A 20,626-nucleotide genomic window follows, 5' to 3' on the forward strand; every position below is an offset into this window, starting at 1 on the left:
GCTTTCATAGAAATGAGTCATGCGAGGTAGGCTTTGAAGAACTTGACAATACAGCAGCCTAGCTACAACTTCCAAGAGCTTATTTATTCCATAGGGGCTGGAGTGGGGGTCTGGGGGTGACCTTATGGGTGAAACTGCCAGGGCCAGAAGGCCAGGGCCTGAGGTACAATAGTGACTCCCACAGGAAGACTGGCACACACATTCTGTGTGACATGTGAACAGGGCATATTCTGAGAACTTGAACAGAACTATGTACTTGACCAAGGGAGTTGACTCCAGTACAGCCGTGCTCTACAGAGACACAGACTAGAGCAGACAGGTTAGGGCATAGAAAAGACACCCAACAAGTGAGGCGCACACTGTAATGTCTAATGTGTAACCCAGGCGATGAGTACCGGAAGACACAGCCACAGAGGTGACAGAAAGAACAACAGAGACTCAAGAAAGAAAAATCAGCCTTCGAAATGAGTCCTTGTGTTTCTAAAACAGAGGAAGACACTATCTCCTACCGGTTACATTCCCTCCCTCTAGCCATCACAGAAAATGTTCCTTTTCTACCCACTGCCAACTGCAGTCTTACATTCAAACTGGCATTGCTTTGTAACTTTCTCTCTGTGATGGGGGGGTACAGAAAACGCCTGTCAGGTGAACTAGAATTTGGTACAGAGGCCACACCCACCCACCCAACAAGCTGTGCTGAGCTGATCTTCCCCACTGAGTTAGTCAGGAACACAGAATGGAGTGGCCCTCCATGCCAGCAGATACAACATTATTTGAAAATTTCTTTCTGCGGCTTTAGTTTCCATTAGTGTAAAAGCTGCTGGTGACAATGTCAACACAGGGTAGACTCCATGGCATCTGAGAAGTTCATTTGTTGTGCACAAAATCCACTTGTAGTAATTCTTCAGATTAGCATATGAAGTATTAAGGTCCATTCAGGCACTGTCTTTATCTTCGTGAAACTAAGTCAATGTGTAGTTTATTCCTTGTGGCACAAAATGTTTGTTCACAAGCTAGATTCTTCTGATTCTTGAGCTAAACCCATGGGGTCACATGGTGAAGAACTCAGACTTAGTGTCCATGAAAGACATATGTACCTCTACACAGGTTCATCCGGGGGTAACTTATGCACCATTCACTTTAGCACAGTATCCAATGATTTCTAGTGAATGTGTAGTTATGTAACAATCAACGACATTGAACTTTTAGGTGCTTAGTGTGAATCTGCAGACTCCTCCCCATTCCCACCCCCAAAAACAGGCAGCAATTGATCTAATTTTTGTTGCTACTGGTTCATCTTTACTAGACATTTCATTATAGTAAAGTCATATACACATGATTTATTTTATTAAGTATAACAATAGGAGGCAGCTATTTCATAGTATATACTAGTAATTCTCTCCTTCTATTGTCAAATAATCTTTGTATCCATTTTTCCTTTCACCTGATTATGAACATTCAGATTGTTTCCCATCTTGTACTCCCTTAATCACAATACAGCATTCATGCCATGGGACCAGCATCACTAATCCAGTTCATATAGTGTGAAACAATGAAATCATACCAACAGCTCAGATGAGGGCAGAGAGGCATTGTTCCCTGAGGCCCCAGTGCTCCGGTCACACTTCACACTAATACCACAGCTGTGCAACTGTACACTCCATTACATGGCCCTAATATCCTGTCTTCCAACTCAGATGTAAGCCTAAGCAGAGCAGGGAGTTCACTTTCAGGAGCTCATTCATGGCTCCAGGAAAATAAGATATAACACAAAGATGCGAAACAGACTAATAATCAACTTTTCAACCAGCAAGTTCTATTGGCTGCCCTTCCTGTATTTTAATACTTTACTAAGCTAGGGAAGTATGGAAGATTAGGAAAGTTATAACACACAGCCTTTGTGAGGGCAACGCATTTTAGTTATCTCCTAGCTAGCATATCATCTAGATTTTTTTTTAAAAATTATTAAATATGTCAGCAAAGATTTCTCTAAAAAGCCAACATCTATTCCCTTGAAACTTTCACTTCGCTGATACTTTTAATTTAGCTTATTTTTGAACTACTACTTCAATGTATAATGTGTCTAAAGGCCACAAATAAGAAGGCTACAAAGAGGCAGACAGACAAGAGAAAGACTGGATTGGGTGAAAGGAAGGGGAAGGGCGCTGGTTTCTGCCTTCCACCTCCTTGATGGTGACTGCTCTCAGTAGTAAACAAGACCTTATTTGGCTGTGCCTGTTCAGCTTGCCTGCTTTCGTATTGAAGCAGCCTATCTGCAGGGCCCACATGGCTTACAGGGGTTGGTGGGTGCAAGGAGATTTAAGCCTGTGAGGGCTTTCCCCCGGAGGCGGAGACAGAGACAGAAGCTGAAGAAGAAGCTTGTACAAAGTTCCTGAATAAACTGCTTGAAAAAGACCTTCCCCGGGTCGTGTCTTCCTTGCTGGTCGAGGTTGGGCGCAACACCATATCCTGAGGCAACCCACTCCGAGAATTTATTAAGAACCCATCTGATATCCCAGCTGCCACTGGGAGCCTAGTGGACTTGGAGACCCATCACACCCAGAAATCCCACCCCACCAAATACCACTCTCCATCTGCCCAGTCCTTTCTGCTAAAACAGACTGCTAGCTAGACTGCTCCCCAGATGATACCATATCTTGAGGCATCCCAGGATATTTACTGCACTCAGGACACCACAGCTTGAAGACATCCCAAGAGTTCCTCAGTTGCAACTGAGCAAATGACAACACAGTTGAAGACCTCCCAGGGGCTCTGTGGCATGCAGGACAACTGACTCAAAAGTCAACAGAAAGCTTCCCTGGAGTTCTGATGAACACAGGGAAACAGAAACCACAGTATACCCCCTCCACGGAGAACTGCTTCACACAGAATAAGAACCCACGGAACAAAGAAAGCATATTAAAAGCATCAAGGGAAAAGGGTCAAGTAACATACAAAGGTAGACCTATTAGAATTACACCAGACTTCTCAAAAGCCAGTAGAGTGTGGTCAGAGGTCATGCAGGCTCTAAGAGAACACAAATGCCAGCCTAGGTTACTATACCCAGCAAAACTCTCAATCAAAATAGATAGAGAAACCAAAATATCCCAGGACAAACTCAAATTCAAACAGTATCTATCTACCAATCCAGCCCTACAGAGGATACTAGAGAAAAACTCCAAAACAAGAAAGGTACCTACACCAAAAAAAAAAAAAAAACAAAGTATTAAGCATCTCACAGCAAAGCCAAAAAAAGAGAACCACAAGCACATAAAGCCACCTACAAAAACAAATATAACAGGAACCAACGGTCAACTGTCTTTAATATCTCTCAGTATTAATGGACTCAACTCAACCATAAAAAGATATAAGCTAATTGACTGGATATGCAAACAAGATTCAGCATTTTGCCCTATGCAAGAAATACACCTCAATAACAAAGACAGACAGTATCCAGAGTAAAAGGCTGAAAAAAGTTTTCCAAGCAAATGGTCCCAAGAAACAACATCCTAATATCAAAAAAAACAAAAAACAAAAAAAAAAAAAAAAAACCAAAAAAAAAAAACAAACAAACAAAAAAAAAAACCCAAAACCATAGACCTTCAACCAAAAGTTATCAAGAGTGATAAGGAAGGATACTTCATATTCATCAAAGGGAAAAATCCACCAAGAAAAGTTTCAATTCTAAATATCTACACCCCAAATGCAAGGGCACCCACTTTCATAAGAAAAAAACTTTACTAAAACTTAAAACACACACTGATTCCCACACAATAATGGAGGGAGACTTTAACACCCTACTCTCAGAAATAAACAGATCATTTAAAAAGAAACTAAATAGAGTCATGGTGAAACTAATAAAGGTTATGAACCAAATGGATTTAACAGATATCTATAAAACATTTCACCCTAAAACAAAATAATACACCTTCTCAGCACCTCATGGTAACTTTTCCAAAATTGACCATATAATTGGTCACAAAACAACCCTCAACTGATGCAAGAAGATTGAAATAATCCCATGCATCCTATCAGTCCACCATAGCCTAAGGCTGGTCTTCAAAACAGAAAGCCCACATACACATGGAAACTAAACAGCTATCTACTCAATGACAACTTGGTCAGGGAAGAAATAAAGAAAAAAATTAAATACTTTCTGGAATTTAATGAAAATGGACAGATCATACCCAAACTTATAGGACACAATGAAAGCAGTGCTAAAAAGAAAATTCATAGCACTAAGTGCCCTGGTAAAGAAACTGGAAAGATCTTACACAAGCAACTTAACAGCACACCTGAGAACTCTAGAACAGGAAGAAGCAAATTCACCTAAGAGGAGTAAAAGTCAGGAAATAGTCAAACTCAGAGCAGAAATCAACCAAATAAAAACAAAGAGAACAATACAAAGAATTAACAAAAACAAAAGCTGGTTCTTTGAGAGATTCAAAACATTAGATAAACCCTTAGCCAAACTAACTAAAAGTCCCAGAGGCAGTATCCAATTAACAAAATCAGAAATAAAAAGAGAGACATAACAACAGAAATGGAGGCAATTCAAAAAATAACCAGATCCTACTATAAAAGCCTATACTCAACAAAACTGGAAAATCTAGATGAAATGGATGGTTTTTTAGACAAATACCACATACCAAAGTTAAATTAAGTGTATGTAAACTATTTAAACAGGCCCATTTCTCATAAGGAAATAGAAGAAGTCATAAAAAAAAGAAAGAAAGAAAGAAAGAAAGAAAGAAAAGAAGAGAAAAGAAAAGAAAAGAAAAGAAAAGTAAAGAAAAGAAAAGAAAAATCCCAGAGCCAGATGGATTTAGTGCAGATTTCTATCAGAATGAAGGCCGGATACCAATATTCCCCGAATTATTCCATAAAACAGAAACAGAAGAAATGTTACCTAATTCATTCTATGAAGCCACAATTACTCTGACACCTAAACCACACAAGAACCCAACCAAAAAAGAGAACTTCTGACTAATCTTGCTTATGAATATCAATGCAAATATACTCAATAAATTTTTTGCAAACCAAATCAAAGAACACATCAAAAACATCATTCAGGACAATCAAATAGGCTTCATCCCAGGGATACAAGGTTGATTCAATATATGAAAATCCATTAATGTAATCCACTATATAAACAAACTCAAAGGAAAAAAATTATCATTTCCTTAGATGCAGAAAAAGCATTTGAAAAAATATAACATTCCTTTATGTTAAAAGTATTGGAGAGATCAGAAATTCAAGGTGCATACCTAAACATAATAAAAGCAATTTACAGCAAACCAACAGACATTATCAAATTAAGTGGACAGATACTTGAAGCAATCCCACTAAAATCGGGGACAAAACAAGGATGCTTACTCTCCCTATATATATTCAATATAGTACTTATTGCTAGCTAGAGCAATAAGACAACAGAAAGAGATGAGGGGGATACAAATTGGCAAAAAATAAAGGTATCACTATTTGCAGATGATATGATAGTATATATAAGCAATCCCAAAAATTCTACCAGAGTACTTCTCCAGCTGATGAACAACTTCAGCAAAGTGGCTGGACATAAAATTAACTCAAATAAATCAGTAGCCTTCCTTTATACAAATGATAAACAGGCTGAGAAAGAAATTATGGAAACAATTCCCTTCACAATAGCCACAAATAATATAAAATATCGTGGGGTAACTCTAACCAAAGTAGTGAAAGATCTGTATGACAATAATTTCAAGTCTCTCAAGAAAGAAATCAAAAAAGATCTCAGAAAATGTAGAGATCTCCCATGGTCATGCATTGGTAGAATTAACATAGCAAAAATGGCCATCCTACCAAAGGCAATCTACAGATTCAATGCATCAAAACCCCAATGCAACTCTTCAACGACATGAAAAAAAGAAATCCTCAAATTCATCTGGAAAGGCACAAAACCCAGACTAGTGCAAACAATTCTCAACAATAAAAGAATGGCTGGGGGAATCACCACCCCTGACCTCAAACTCTACTACAGAGCAATAGTGATAAAAACTACCTACAGAGACAGACAGGTTGATCAATGGAATAGAATTGAAGGCCCAGAAATAAAATCACACACTTATGCACACTTGATCTTTAACAAAAAAGCCAAAAATATACAATGGAAAAAAAAAAGCAGCTGGGTTTAGTCAGAGAAGAGACTCAAGAGACTGGAGGTTGCAGGAAATTTGCAGGTCTGGTGGGGTGGGTGACGTGGGGACATCCTCTTGGAGACGGGGCAGAGGAAAAAGGTATGGGATGTGGAACACTCAGAAGGTGGACTGGGAGGGGAATAAAATCTGGAGTGTAAAATTAATAATAATAATAATAATAATAATAATAATAATAATAATAATAAGTAAAAAAAGAAAGCATCTTCAATAAATGGTGCTGGTCTAAATGGCTGTCTGTATGTAGAACAATGAAAATAGACCTATATTTGTCACTCTGCACAAAGCTCAAGTCCAAGTGGATCAAGGGCATCAACATAAAACTAGTTACACTCAATCCAATAGAAGAGAAAGTGGGAAAGAGCCTTGAACTCATTGGCACAGTGGGAAATTTTCTAAACAGAACTCCAATAGCTCATGCTCAAAGATTAAGAATTGATAAATGAGACCTCATGAAACTGGAAAGCTTCTGTAAGGCAAAGGACATAGACAATAGGACAAATCAGCAACCTACAGATTGGGAAAAAATATTCACTAACTCCCACATTCAATAGAGGGCTAATATCCAAAATATATAAGGAACTCAAGAAGCTAACCACCAAAAAAACCAAACAACCCCCAACATGAAAAAATATGTGGTATAGAACTAAGCTGAGATTTTACAACAGAGGAATCTCGAATGGTTGAGAAGCACCTAAAGTAATGTTCAAAGTCCTTAGTGATCAGAGAAAAGCAAAGCTAAACAACCCTGAGATTCCACCTCACACCAATCAGAATGGCTAAGCTCAAAACCTCAAGTGACACCACGTTGGTGAGGATTTGGAGAAAAAGGAACACTCCTCCATTGCTGGTGGAATTGCAAACTGTACAACTACTATGGAAATCAATTTGGAGGTTCCTCAGAAAATTGGGTATAGATCAACCTGAAGACCCAGCAATAGTGAATTATACCCAAAAGATGCCCCACCATGCCACAGGGGCATGTGTTCTACTATGTTCATAGTGGCCTTATTTGTGATAGCCAAAAGCTGGAAACAACCCAGATGTCCCACAACAGAGGAATGGATACAGAAAATGTGGTTTGTTTACACAATGGAGTACAACTCAGATATTAAGACAGAGGACATCCTGAATGTTGCAGGCAATGAATGAAAATAGAAAATATAATCATGAGTGAGGTAATTCAAACCCAAAAGGACATGCAGAGTATGTACTCACTAATAAGTGGATATTAGCCAAAAAGAAAAAGTGCGGAATACCCATGAGACAGTCCACAGAACAAGCTGAAAGGCCCAAATGAGGTTGCCTCAGTCCCACTTGAGAGGAGGAAGAAAGCAACCACAAGGTTTAGAGAGGGAGGGACCTGGGAGGGAAAGGGAACGGGGATGGGGGAGGGGAACATGATCTGATTTTGGGTAGGAGAAAAGGACTAAAACCCTGAGGACCAGCAGAATGAATGGAAACAGGCAACCTCTGGGAAGTGGGAGGTTGGGAGGACCCTCCAGAATGTACCAGAGACCTGGGAAGTGAGAGACTCAACGGGAGGGAGTCTAGATAAAATGCCCTACAGTGGGGAGAGAGAACTTGTAGAGCCCACCTCCAGCATAAAGACAGGGTCACTGGAAGTTCAGACAAGATGCTCTATAGTCTGAGGTTTCCATTGTCTTGCTAATGGAAAAATGCCCACAAAAGATACAGTTCTCCTAGCAATCTCAGATGGTGTAGCAAGGACATTTTCCTGTGGTGTAGTAGTTTGGGCCATGAACAGGGGCACTAACAGCCCCCAGGCTTGAGACAGAATGTATGTGTAACCAAACCAAAGACCACTCTAAAACTCTGCAGGCTGTTCTATCTTAGACTCTTTATCAGAGATCATCAAGATCACAGTAAGGCTATTCCTATAATTCACTATATTCTTCCTGTCTTTAATATAAAATGGAACATTAAACAGATATATACATATATAAATATATAAAGCAAAACAAATTCTTTTCTTGTTTTAGTATGAAAAAAACCTCATAAAAGTTATAAATTTACTCTTATAAAATTCAATTTGTAGCAAAATCAGCACAATTTTTTAAAATTTACCTTTACCCACTTCTTTACACATAAATATATATACATGAATGTACACACAATCATAAATTATACATGCACATATATACACTTTCATTTCATTTAAGGTATATTTTAAAACTATTCTGAAAGTCAAGGGTTCCTAGGTTGCCCAATGAGACAGTCAATCAGAATTTAAAGAAAGGATCTTGAAATATGTATTTTAATAAGTACTTCCTGTGAGATTTTTATGGAAATAGAAGGTATAATTCCCACGTCAGGGTTTCCTGAGGTAGCATTTTATGGTTATGTGAACACTAGTATTTCGTCCATCCACCAGAGGCCAGCACAGGACCACTGGCTGACTTTATGGCTGTACCATACACAATATCTATTGCACAGAGGTGATCTTAACTACCTCAAGAAGTAGAGTTGAGACTGACAAAGTACATCCAAGGTTTTAACATTTGACTTTGATGTTGTTCTTTTAACCCCATGTGGACAAGCCACACTAAACGAGCAGAATTGTTCCCACTTTGTGAATTTAAAGAGTAAATGCCAGGGTTGTGGTCCTAGAAAATGAAATGCTTGGACTAGTTCCTAGGTCTTTTAATGCAGAGATGGAATAGTGCTCTTCCCTTTACACTGGCCCTGCCTACAACCAAAAGAAATGGAAGGCCAGCACTATCTGTTCTGCATAAAAAAATACATGCACCCTGAGATCATATCTGTCTACCAACCTGCACCAAAGTACGTTGTGTTCTCAAAGTTTGTACTCAAGAGGGCACTTCAGGTGCTAGCTTTCTCTTCTTCTTTTGTAGACCATCTTCTGCATACACTATAATAAGCTAACATCCAAAGATGGCATCTTTGCTTTTAAATTTTGTTGCAAATTCTCATTTTTATATGGTACTTTAGAATACACTTCATTTTTTAAAAAAGGTTACAGTAAAAGAAAAAAGTCTTCACTGTTCTAATCATTTGTACTGGCTGGTTTTGTGTCAACCTGACACAAGCTGGAGTTATCACAGAGAAAGGAGCCTCAGTTGGGGAAATGCCTCCATGAGATCCAGCTGTAAGACATTTTCTCAACTAGTGATCAAGGGGGGAGGGCCCAGCCCATTGTGGGTGGTGCTATCCTGAGGGCTCTATAAGAAAGCAAGCTGAGAAAACCAGAGGAAACAAGCCAGTAAGCAACATCTCTCCATGGTCTCTGCATCAGCTCCTGCTTCCTGACCTGCCTGAGTTCCAATCCTGACTTCCTTTGGTGGAAGTGTAAGCTGAATAAACCCTTTCCTCCCCAACTTGCTTCTTAGTCATGATGTTTTGTGCAGGAATAGAAACCCTGACTAAGACATCATTCTCAAAGCTTTTTTTCTACCTCTTTTTTTTTTTCAGAGTCTCACTATGTAGCCCTGGCTGTCCTTGAACTCACTCTGTAGACCAGGCTGGCCTCAAACTCACAGAGATCCACCTGCCTTTGCCTTCCAAGTGCTGTGATTAAAGGGACGCATGCTACACCCAGCTTGCTTTTTTCCCCTTTAACCCATAAAGCATTCATTCCATGAAAATCTAAGGCTCCAGAATCGAAACCAATATTCTGAATATAACTCTGTCGGCACTGTGCACAGAGTAGCTAATATGGCCTCACCAATGAGCACTGACTGCACAGTCTGTAAGTGACAGGAATGAATAGCTATCCTCATCCATCAGAAGCATCTGAGATTCATACCATCTTTCATATGCAGACAGCAATAGATAGCAACATGGAATTGATAGGCTCTTCTAGTGTACAAACTTATTTCTGCATCCCTGGATTCTAGCGTACAGCACAGCTACCAAAAGAATGCTTTCATAGGCCATCCTACCAAGTAGAATAGCCCATGATTCAGAACTGTGGCCAGCATTACCAGGAACTGAACTGGCACTATAATTAGAGACTAAACCCAGGGACCAGGCTTAGATGACCGCTTGCAGTCTTTCTTGTCTATCCGTAGCTCCTAAGACCACAAAACCTAATTCGAAAGTCAGACTAAATCTAGAAAAGCACATGAAAAAAAAAAAAAAAAAAAAAAACACAGGATGAGGATTCCTCCCTATGCCAAGGGAGCAATGGGCTGCAAACAAGCAAGCTGGCTGCCATCACTTAAATCCGCCTCACTGGAACAAATCAAACTGGAAAAAAATAAAGACACACACACACAAAAAAAAAAAAAAATCACACACTAGCGAGCTGTGGTTTTCGTATAAGAAAGACGCAAGGATAGTTTAAGCAGAGCTTCCTGTCTGTGTCCCTTTGGGCCTAGCCAACCATTTCAAAGAAAATATTATTGTTTCATGGCTGAACAAGCACTGCCAAAATCACTCTGATCTGAATACATGCTTATTCAACGGAGGCAACACAGTCCTATGAAGCCCCGGCTCCATGTGGAGCAATTTACCTTTCCCTTCAGGTAACGGCACACTTGCCAACCATGAGTAAAAATAACACCGCGCCTCCAAGGAAATAAATACCAAACAATCGTGCACCTATGTAATATTATGTAAATCACCTAAAGGTTGAATTAATTCACCTCACTATTAATAATTTTCAAGATTTTATAAAAGTTTAAAATCCCATATGCTTATTCAATTCTTTAATTTATATATGCACATGAAATATGCTACATATAATTATAAAATTGAAAGTACATAGAATTGAAAAAAGATTCTTTTAATTATAACCAAACCAACATTAAAAATTCCTCTTACTATTTCTCTAAGGAGTACACCAGGATCACCATCACTGTAACAACGATGTGCATTAAGAATGCTGCTAAAAATAAATGTAATGATCATAATTCAAATTGCTGTACGCACTTAAATATTTTCTTTCTGTACCCAATTACATCTAAAGTGAAGACGACACACAAGCATTAAAAATACTAATGATTATCTATGGACCAAATATCCCCATTTGAAGTGAATTTGAGTTGTAAAGACCTCTGCTGAAGATTTATGCTAATATACCTATAACAAAATGGCTCCATCAGCTTGAAATCTGCCATAATTTGAGAAGGGAAATTTCCTTCTGCAACTGAACCAGCAGTTTCTGTGTTTCATAATTTGTCAATTTGTTCCCTAAATGTAGTGATTTAGTGACGATGAACGAAGCTGAGAAACAAATGGAAACTGCTTAATTACAGTTTGCAGATGTTCCCCCCAAAGAGAAAAACGAGCTAGCGCTGCAAACGCCGGAGGATTCTTCCACGGGCTTCGTGTAAGTGGGTTCCCTGTCCTCCAGTCATCGTTTCCTTCTTTGGTGTCGCATGTAGGATATGATGCTACTATGAAGAGGTCACATACAGAAGGCTACTCACATGATCACTAGGAAACGTACAGTTTATTTTGGCCTTTTCTTCAAGAAAACTAAAAGGCACAGAAGCAAAGCCTTACTGGGTATAGAGACGGTTCCGCACTTAAGAACGCTTGATGTTCTTGCAGAAGACCTGGGATCAGTTCCTAGCACTCAAGTGGCTGCTCACAATTGGCCGCAACTCCAGCTCGAAGGGACCTAATGCCCTCTTCTGACCCCCAAAGCCGTCAGACATGCACACAGCCCACAGACACACATGCAAATTAAGTATACACTAATTCTTTTTTAAACTTTTCAGAGAAAAGCCTTAAAATAACACTGCTTCTCTATCCCCTTCTTTAAAATGGCATATTAATGAGATTTTCTCCTTAACTGGCTAGTCTGATTGGAAAGTCTCATTCGATGACTTGTCAACTTTCCCATAAGCTTAAGTCCGTCTTTCGCTGTTTGCTAGATTATTTCTTGACTGTGCTCTTTGCTGTTGAACTACCATTTGCAAAAGAGCTTCTTAGGTAGATTTTTTTTTTTAACTTTCTCTTCTTCTTCATGTGGCTAACAGATAAAAGAATAAAAAGAGAAAAAGGAAACAGAAAGACACTCCAAAGGGGCCATGCACTAAAACCCCAGTCAGTATTCAGGAGGGAATTAAGGACGGACCACATCTGCACGGCTGCTGTGGGGCCGCAGCCACCTGGAAGCCGAACCGCTCAGTCCGTTTCCAACTTCCTCCTGCAGGCAAGGGACAGTTGCAAGAGTATCAAAACAACGTGAAGCCCTCGGGTTTCTGTCTAGTGCTCGACAGAAAATAACTGCGAAGGGCTGCGCGGTGAGGATTATGTTTCTTGTTGTGCTTTCTTTTATAAAAGAAAGCTCTTTTTCTGCTCTACTGAAATTCCTCTCCTGCTTGGAAATGGGAAGAGGGCAGGCTGCCTGCTATATTTTTTCTCTGTGGTATTTTTCTACAGCTGATTTTAAAATTCATTCTTCAAACTGGGAAAAGCCTCTCTTTGTACCCAACCCCACTCGTGAAAGTTTAAAGATTCATTTCTAACGTTCACATTCAAAATAGCTTTGGGGACCAAAATATGTCAGCTTTAGAAATATGTTGTTTTATGTGCTGTCTCCAGTTTCATTTTTAATTACATTTTTTTAGAAGTTGTCAAGTCTGAGTAGTAATATTCCTTTGGCTGAACTGACAGTCAAAATTTATCAGTGCAGATGTGTAAACCAAATCCCAGCACAAGACTCTAAGCTTCTGAAAGAACAGACGCTCAATATGGAAACAAATAATAAAAGACTCCTCAGATGAGAAGCATGTGGCTTTGAACTAGTAACTTGGCCTCTGTGGGCCTAGAATGTCCTAGGCAAAGTGCTCCTGACTTGCCTTTAACTCTTTTGCCGCCTACCCTGTCAGTCACCTGCTCCTCGGTGCTGCCTGTCACACCTTGCAACACCTCAGGTGTCCTTTCCCTTCCAAGAGTCAAGCTAACATTTCTGCTCAGCCTCGAGGCCAGTCTCCCTGACTCTAGGGGTTTCCTCCCGCTTTGCCCTCCTTTCTGAATCACCAGCAGCATCTCTTAACACCTTTTGAGGAACCTCTAAGGTCTGCTTGCCTCCCTGTAAGCCACAGTGGGGCTCCCAGTCACTGTGTTGTCAATGCACACCTGGGACACTATGATGCGAATGTGGCTGTTCCTCAGGATGGGGTCTTAGGCACCACCCATGTGCCATCAGTTGCCTCTTGGTTTTTCTGTACTCCATCCATCCAGTAGACACTCACTCAGCACACCCTCACTTCACACAGGACGCCACTGCTGGCGCTGGAGTGGCGAGGAGCAATAGTATGCAATGGTAAGCAAACCCACCAGAAGCCAGCTCTCACAGGCACACACTCAAGGAAAGGTAAAATGCTTGTGCTCCCATGGCTCATGTCCACATCAAAGCCTCCCAGACCTACATCAAAACCATCCAACACTGTCGCAAGTGGAGGATACACTCCTCAGAGTGTGGGCTTTGAAGTCATTCTGAACAGGCAGACAGTACAGTTCTACCTCTGACTTGTCACATGGCCCATGGCAAACAGGCCTGGACAGCTACAACAAAATAACCACAGGCTTGATGCTTTAAACAGCAGAAATGCCTATAGACTTGGAGGCCAGATGTCGTAGGTCAAGGTTGGTTCCTTTTGCAGACTACCTCCTCAACTGTACCAAGAGACTACCACTTCACCGTGTCCTTCCAGTGGGCACATCTCTTCTCTCCCCCATTCCCAAAAGCATAGTACACTGAAGACATATTCTAGACTCGTGAAACTTAATTATTTCTTTAAAGGCCCTCATCTCACATCTACTCCACAGTATGGTTAGGGCTTTTCAACACAACAATGTTATGGGTAACACAGTCCAGTCCATAATGGCCAGTTACTTACCACCTTAGGCCTTGCAATTGTTACCGTAAACCAGTAATAATAAAAATTAAAGTAGTCTTTTAAAACGTCACTAGGCCAATGTAAGATTAATGAGGATGATCCTAGAACATGTAGTGTACAATACCTAGGAACCATTAAATGTCAGAGGATGCCAGTAATGTGAGCCTGGTTTTCTCACAGACTCACACTTTTGGCACCAAGCAGATTTCCAGCGTACAATGACTTTCTGGTCCCAGTGCCATAAAAAGAAATGGTCGTATCATTGTGGGTATAAAATTTCTGAGACAAATGATAGGTGAACATATCAATAAATGAATCCAAAATAGAGAGCTTTGGGCTGTTTTTTTCCAACTCCGTAATTTAAACAGAAACATATGTGAACTTGATAGCTTAGTATGCACAGCCCTATGACTGCAATAGGAGCCTCTGTAATGTTACAGACCAGTGGTCCTCAGCCAATGGCCTCAGTGTTGCTTCAGAATCACCTACAGATTCCTATAAAGAGAAAAATCCCTCAACACTTCACTATAGGGACTGAAGTAGAAATTTCTAGTTTCTCTGGGAAATCAGTTGTGTCACGTCATGTTTTTTCTGGAAGCTGTCTTATGAAAAGATGTTTTGCTGAAATAGCCATGTGAGAGGACATTATACTGAAGCAGACACTTGAGAGGGTAGTGATGTTTGGAAAAAGTAAAAGTAGAACACAGACAGTGACCCCCACAGACATTGCTATGCCTTAAAACACTTTGCTGGTCTTCGCTGGTCTTCTCTGGACTTGACTCTGTAGAGAGAACTGAACCAAAGAACTCATGGTATTCTGGCTGATCCATGCTGCTTCTGCTAACTCATAATGGTTCAGTGGAGTTTTGCAGTTTCTGCTGGATGGAGCCTTGTCTACTGATTCGTGTGTGGTATTTATTTGTATCCTGACAAAGAAGAGTGGAACTGCCCCCAAAGAACTACTTCTAAACAGGTCCACAACCCCGTTTTCCTATAAACCTTCCCCTGCCTGTGATCAGAAAACCAGAAGGGAAGTTGAAATACTCAAAAACCCTAAATAAAGTAGGCTTAGATGTAATAAACTCACTTCGTAGGTCCAGAATAAACCTTCATAAAGCATTGCCATAACACTTTCATAAAGGGTAGTTCTGAGAGTTTGCCTAGTCTAAAAACTATTGTTCAGCAGAAATGCAACGAGGCATAAGATTTTAAATTTTCAAACAGTCATTTTTGAAAAAAAGATAAAAAATTAAAAATAAAGATGACATTCATATTTTATTTAATCCTATTTAATATATCATAATATTACTGCCATATCAAACACAGGTAATATATATATATATATTATACTGAGTCTTCAAAATCCAATCTCTACATTTGTAGCATACTACAAATCGGAAACCAAAGTTTCATTAGGAATGCTTTATTTTGCTTTGATTTCCAGAAATTTGCTTTAAAAAATGATTCACATAACCAATTTGTCCCAAATACATTTAAACTTTTATTCTAATAAATTACTAAGTATGAATTATAATATTTATATTTAAATTAATTAAAAATAAATAAGTACTGAGACCCAGACTCTCAGTCACACCAGCCATAGTTCAAATAGCATGGTCACCTGTGGCCTGTAGCCATTATGCTGGACAGGGCAGAGCTGTGTAAGAAAACCACATGATCAACACACATCTGTGAAGTGTGTGATCAGGCAGGGAATTACATAGCTTCTCAGTTAACTACATGTGGATGAAGAAAACAGATTGAGTCTTCTGTTTTGAAACTCTTAGGCCAGAACACCACCATTGGTCATGAACAATCAAACAATGTTCCATGAACTGTGAAATGTCTTTCCAACAGCAAGTATGAAAAGAGAAAGGGAGGTTGAGCTGGCAGGAATGATTTTTCCTAAAAATACAATTCAAGAAAAATAAAATGGGAAAAAAACAGCAAATTAAATAAGAAAACTCAGAGAAATGACAAGTAAAGGTTTCCATCAAGATCTATAAAAAAAATCTTTGATTTTCACTTAACAAAAATAAAACAGGCTAAAGGGGGTGGAATAAAAAGAGTTTCTTGGGAATCTGGCCTCTAGGTATTTTAAGAAATAAATAAGAAAATTAAAAACAGACTAACTTCAGAGTTGCTATTCACTAAACCACAGTAGATTCACTTCGATATTGGTGGCACACACCTCAAATTCCAGCAACCAGGAGAAAGCAGGAAGATCAGAAGTTCAAAGTCATGGTTGGCTGTCATAGTTGGCTACCCTGCGTTTAAAGCCAGACCTGGCTATATAAGTTCCTGATTCAAAAAACAAAACAAAAAAAAAAAAACAAAAAAAAACTCCATTTTAGTTTACAAACTACTTTAAGGTAAATGGTAAGAAATATAAAAAAACCTTCCTGGAAGTTAATAATTTTGCCTAAAGCACAAAATCAGAAAAACAGTTGTAGGCTATGCATGCATGCATGTGCAGATATGTGTAAAAACCAGAAACAGAACTAGTAATTACTGTAACGCTTTACGCTAGTCCAATTTCTGTTTCTATACTAAAATGCCTGGGACTGGGTAGTTTTATAAAAATCAGTAGCTCATCACTTTGAAAATTCAGAACTGTACCAGCATCTGTTGAGGGTTGTGTCATGACCAGGTAGGAGCTTCATGGAAGATGCTGCCATATTGTAAAAGCAGGACAGAGGCAAAACCCCAAATCAAGATAAAAAGCCAAGGAACAGTGAGAGACCAGTGCTGCTCTTATAATCACCCATGTTCATTTGAAAGTACTCTCTCCACAAAACAATCTTTCCTGAGGGCAGCATCCCCATCAGTCTACCTCCCACTATGCCCCATCCCTCAAAAGTTCCACAAACCTCAAGACCACCAAGCCAGGGACCAAGCCTTCACCATATGAACCCATGAAGAGCCACATCCCAGCCATACTGTTCCAGCACTCCCTTGGAGTTGTCACGCCTAACAAGAAGGAGCTGGAAAGACTCAGTGACAGTTTCTAAGCCACTGCCATCTTAACTACACAGTCGGTGTGACAGCAGCAATGTAGCAGCTCTATGGAGTAAGATCATGTGCTATTCTTAGTATAGAAGGAAATTCAAAGAAATTACTTTGTACTTTCAGCAGTTCAGAAGAGATTCTAAACCACACTAAAACAAGGCTACAGCTTTATCTTGGAAGTCTGTTGCTTGGAAGCATTGACTGTATAAAAGCGTGTGTGTGTGTGTATGTGTGTGTGTGTGTGTGTGTGTGTGAGAGAGAGAGAGAGAGAGAGAGAGAGAGAGAGAGAGAGAGAGAGAGAGAGTGAGAGTGAGAGAGAGAGAGACCCCAATTGACCAATGTCAACAGATGGATTTCAACATCTCCCAACTTGTCCTTTTATGTGTCAAACCTTTCCGTGTTGTACATGATGTGTTAGGGCAGAAGGCCTTAGCTCCATCAGTAGCAAACTGGGCTCATCCTCTCTGATATAAGATGGATGCTTCCGATGTGCTCACCGATCACAGGAATGCATGAGCTCTCCACACAAGGAGCACTTCTGCACAGATGGTGAGCACAGAGCAGTGTTGTCTCCTGCTTGCTTTTGCATCTCTCACTGGACTGTGAACACTTGAGAACACTAAGGAGATCCTAGTTATTTTGAGTTCTTAGTACCTAAACCAGTACCCAGACTAAAAGGAAATATTGAAAGAATAACTGAATGAATCAATAAATGAATATTTATTAAAAAAAACAAAAGAATGCATGTTTTCAGAATTTTTTTAAATGATAGAAATTGAGAAATATAAAAAGAAAGCCTCTTCCACCATACTCTAAAACACGTTCTTAAATTATGTACACGAAGAGATACAGAGGAGTGACGCTTAGTACGTATCTTTATCCACAGTGTCAACAACACAGTACCGTCTCTACCAACAAAGAGAAAAGTAAAACACCACACAATGATGTTCAAACACATATGTATATCCCAACTTCTATCCTTTTGAATTAAATTATAACTGTTTCAAACTAATAATTAATATCTCTAAGCACTTTGATAAAGCATTATATTTATAATCAAATATGCACCACAGTTTAAAAATCCAAAGTTGAGGGGCTGGAGAGATGGCTCAGAGGTAAAGAGCACTGGCTGCTCTTCCAGAGGTCCTGAGCTCAATTCCCAGCAACCACATGGTGGCTCACAACCATCTGTAATGGGATCTGATGCCCTCTTCTAATGCGTCTGAAGACAGCTACAGTGTATTTATATACAGAAAATAAACAAACAAATAAATAAATAAATATATTTTTAAAATTCAAAGCTTAAAAAAAAACCCAAAATAGAATCAGCTTCAGTGTAATGGAGTCAGAATTAGTTGTAATATTAACAGTTCCAGCTGTTTCCAGGGGTCTGAAGCAGTAATGTGGATTTCTCTCAAAAAGCTTATAGTTTAATTTTTTTCAGGAAAATAAATTTAATGGATTACTGACCCTCTTGATATTTCTCTAAAGAAAAGAAATCCCATAAGGCCTCTGGTCTCTCACTATTACAGACATAAACGGGATAGTCAGTCGGTAGCTGTGGCGATGGCCTTGAGAACTTGAACGAGCTGAGGAAGTCTGTCTCTGTCTGCCTGGTGATGAGCACGTTTGCAGAAAGAGTCATGCAAAAGAACCAAACACATCGAGACGAATAAAGGACCCAGAAACAAGATGGAGAATGGAAACTGTGAGAAAAGGACCTAATTTCTTAGCATGTTGGCCTGCACCAACTATCCAGACTCTCACTCAGCTCTGAGCCATGTCCCTAAACATTGTCCATCCTTTCAGAAGGTATTTAAATGTTTCAAGGAGCGGGAGGACTATTACTGACTTAAGACAAATTTTTGTACATACAAGTCTCTGTGCTTTAAGAATTTTTTCAGGCCATTGCTTTATACTGTGAATGGGCTCCTAAGGATGTTATCAAAGGAAGCAGCAGCCAGTACACTTGGAGCTGCACTCTCTGTGGCTTGCATCCTCATTTATTTCAGCCCCATTTGGGGCCCCATGCTGAACTCTAAAGAAAGGCTCACACCCGAGGCACTTGACTTCTCGGCAGACAGTGACCAAATCAGAACTGGAGATGGACTAGGTAAAGGGCCTGCTAATGCTAAGGTTTTACAATTTCATGGTACAAAAAATAAAATCTGCTGCACAATATCCAAAGCAATATAGAGTCAAAATGCACTAATTCTTCCAGTTCAGTCTTTATTTGGATATCTCGCGCCAGCCACTCACACAGCCACGTCCGGGTCCAGAAAGCGAGACTAAATCACCAGGTTCCATGAAAGCAAGTAACTTCCTAAACCCGTCTAGTACCAAAACATGACATAACTCATACTGTTTCCAAACTAATCAACATTTCCAAATTCACCAGCCCACTTAAGTATAAATACGATAACAGTCACAGACCACATGACTTGTTTAAGTGTAAACAAAATGTACAATGATACTATTCCTTGCTATATACAACTCAATATTCAATTAAGATTCCAATACTGTCAGAATTGTCAGTATTTTTTAACATACTTGCATATGTTATTTGGGAATTTCATGTAATGCTCCCCAATCACATTTGCTTTTTAATTCTCCCATGTCTGTCCCTCACATTCCTGTGGCCTTTCCACAAAAAAAAAAAAAAAGAGTTCAATTTATGTTGTCCCTCTAGTCTCTGGAGCTCCAGCATCCTCATCACAATTTTTAAGAGCTCTCTTCAAAGGCTTCCTGCCTAGGCTGTTACTTTGTGTGTGTTGGGGTGAGGTCTATCTCTACTGTGAGTCTGCAGTCATCGACACCACATCGATGACTGCATGTCCTTCACAGTCATCGGGGGTAGCATATTTCACGGACTTCCACGTGACAGCACAGACCACAGTCACCCCCTGACCTCTGCTGTCAGCTCATCAAGGACATCAGCGTGGTCTCTGTGCACCAACAAGGCCCAGCTGCAGCAGGACCACAGAGTCAGACATGGCGTCCTGGCGGCAGCATAGATCACAGACACCATCATGGACTCAGGCAGAGCACAGGCCTTGCACATGAACACGGCCTTCAGCAGTAGCTCAGGCCTTGGACATCTACATGCTCAGCCTCTCTCCACTGAAAGGGCTTCAAATTTTGGACTCTTTCAGATTTGAAATATATATATATGAAAGGAAAAGGACCCTAGTTAAAACTTGAAATTCATTAATGATTTATATACTTTAGTATGAAGGTAATTTCATACAGTATTTTCAAGACATGAATATTTTAGTATAACAACACATGAAGTCAGATGTGGACTTTTCTACCTGTGGAATCATAAATTTTGAAGAATATCAGGTTGCAGATTTTCAATTAGGATTGTTCAGCCTGTACTTTGACTAATCAAACAAACATGTCAAAGTCCATTTTTCTTCTCCTTATTACAATTACCTTACCTTTCATTTATTTAGAACATAAATCATGATTTCAAATCAGATCAGGTTTACTATAAATGCCAGATATAAAACGTCTTAATCTCAACTTTGGATACACATTAAAATCACCAGAGGCGCTTTCACAGGATGCTGGCTCCTTGGTCAGCTG

General features: G+C 39.6%; 1 protein-coding gene across 2 annotated transcripts in view; it reads right to left on the minus strand.

The window, feature by feature from the left end:
- The window catches only part of IFTAP (intraflagellar transport associated protein), a 71,629-nt gene that overhangs the window by 25,447 nt on the left and 25,556 nt on the right, over positions 1-20,626 (minus strand). The gene's annotated exons all lie outside the window — the stretch shown is intronic.

This window comes from Micromys minutus, assembly GCF_963924665.1.
Source record: "Micromys minutus genome assembly, chromosome: 17".
NCBI lineage: Eukaryota > Metazoa > Chordata > Mammalia > Rodentia > Muridae > Micromys > Micromys minutus.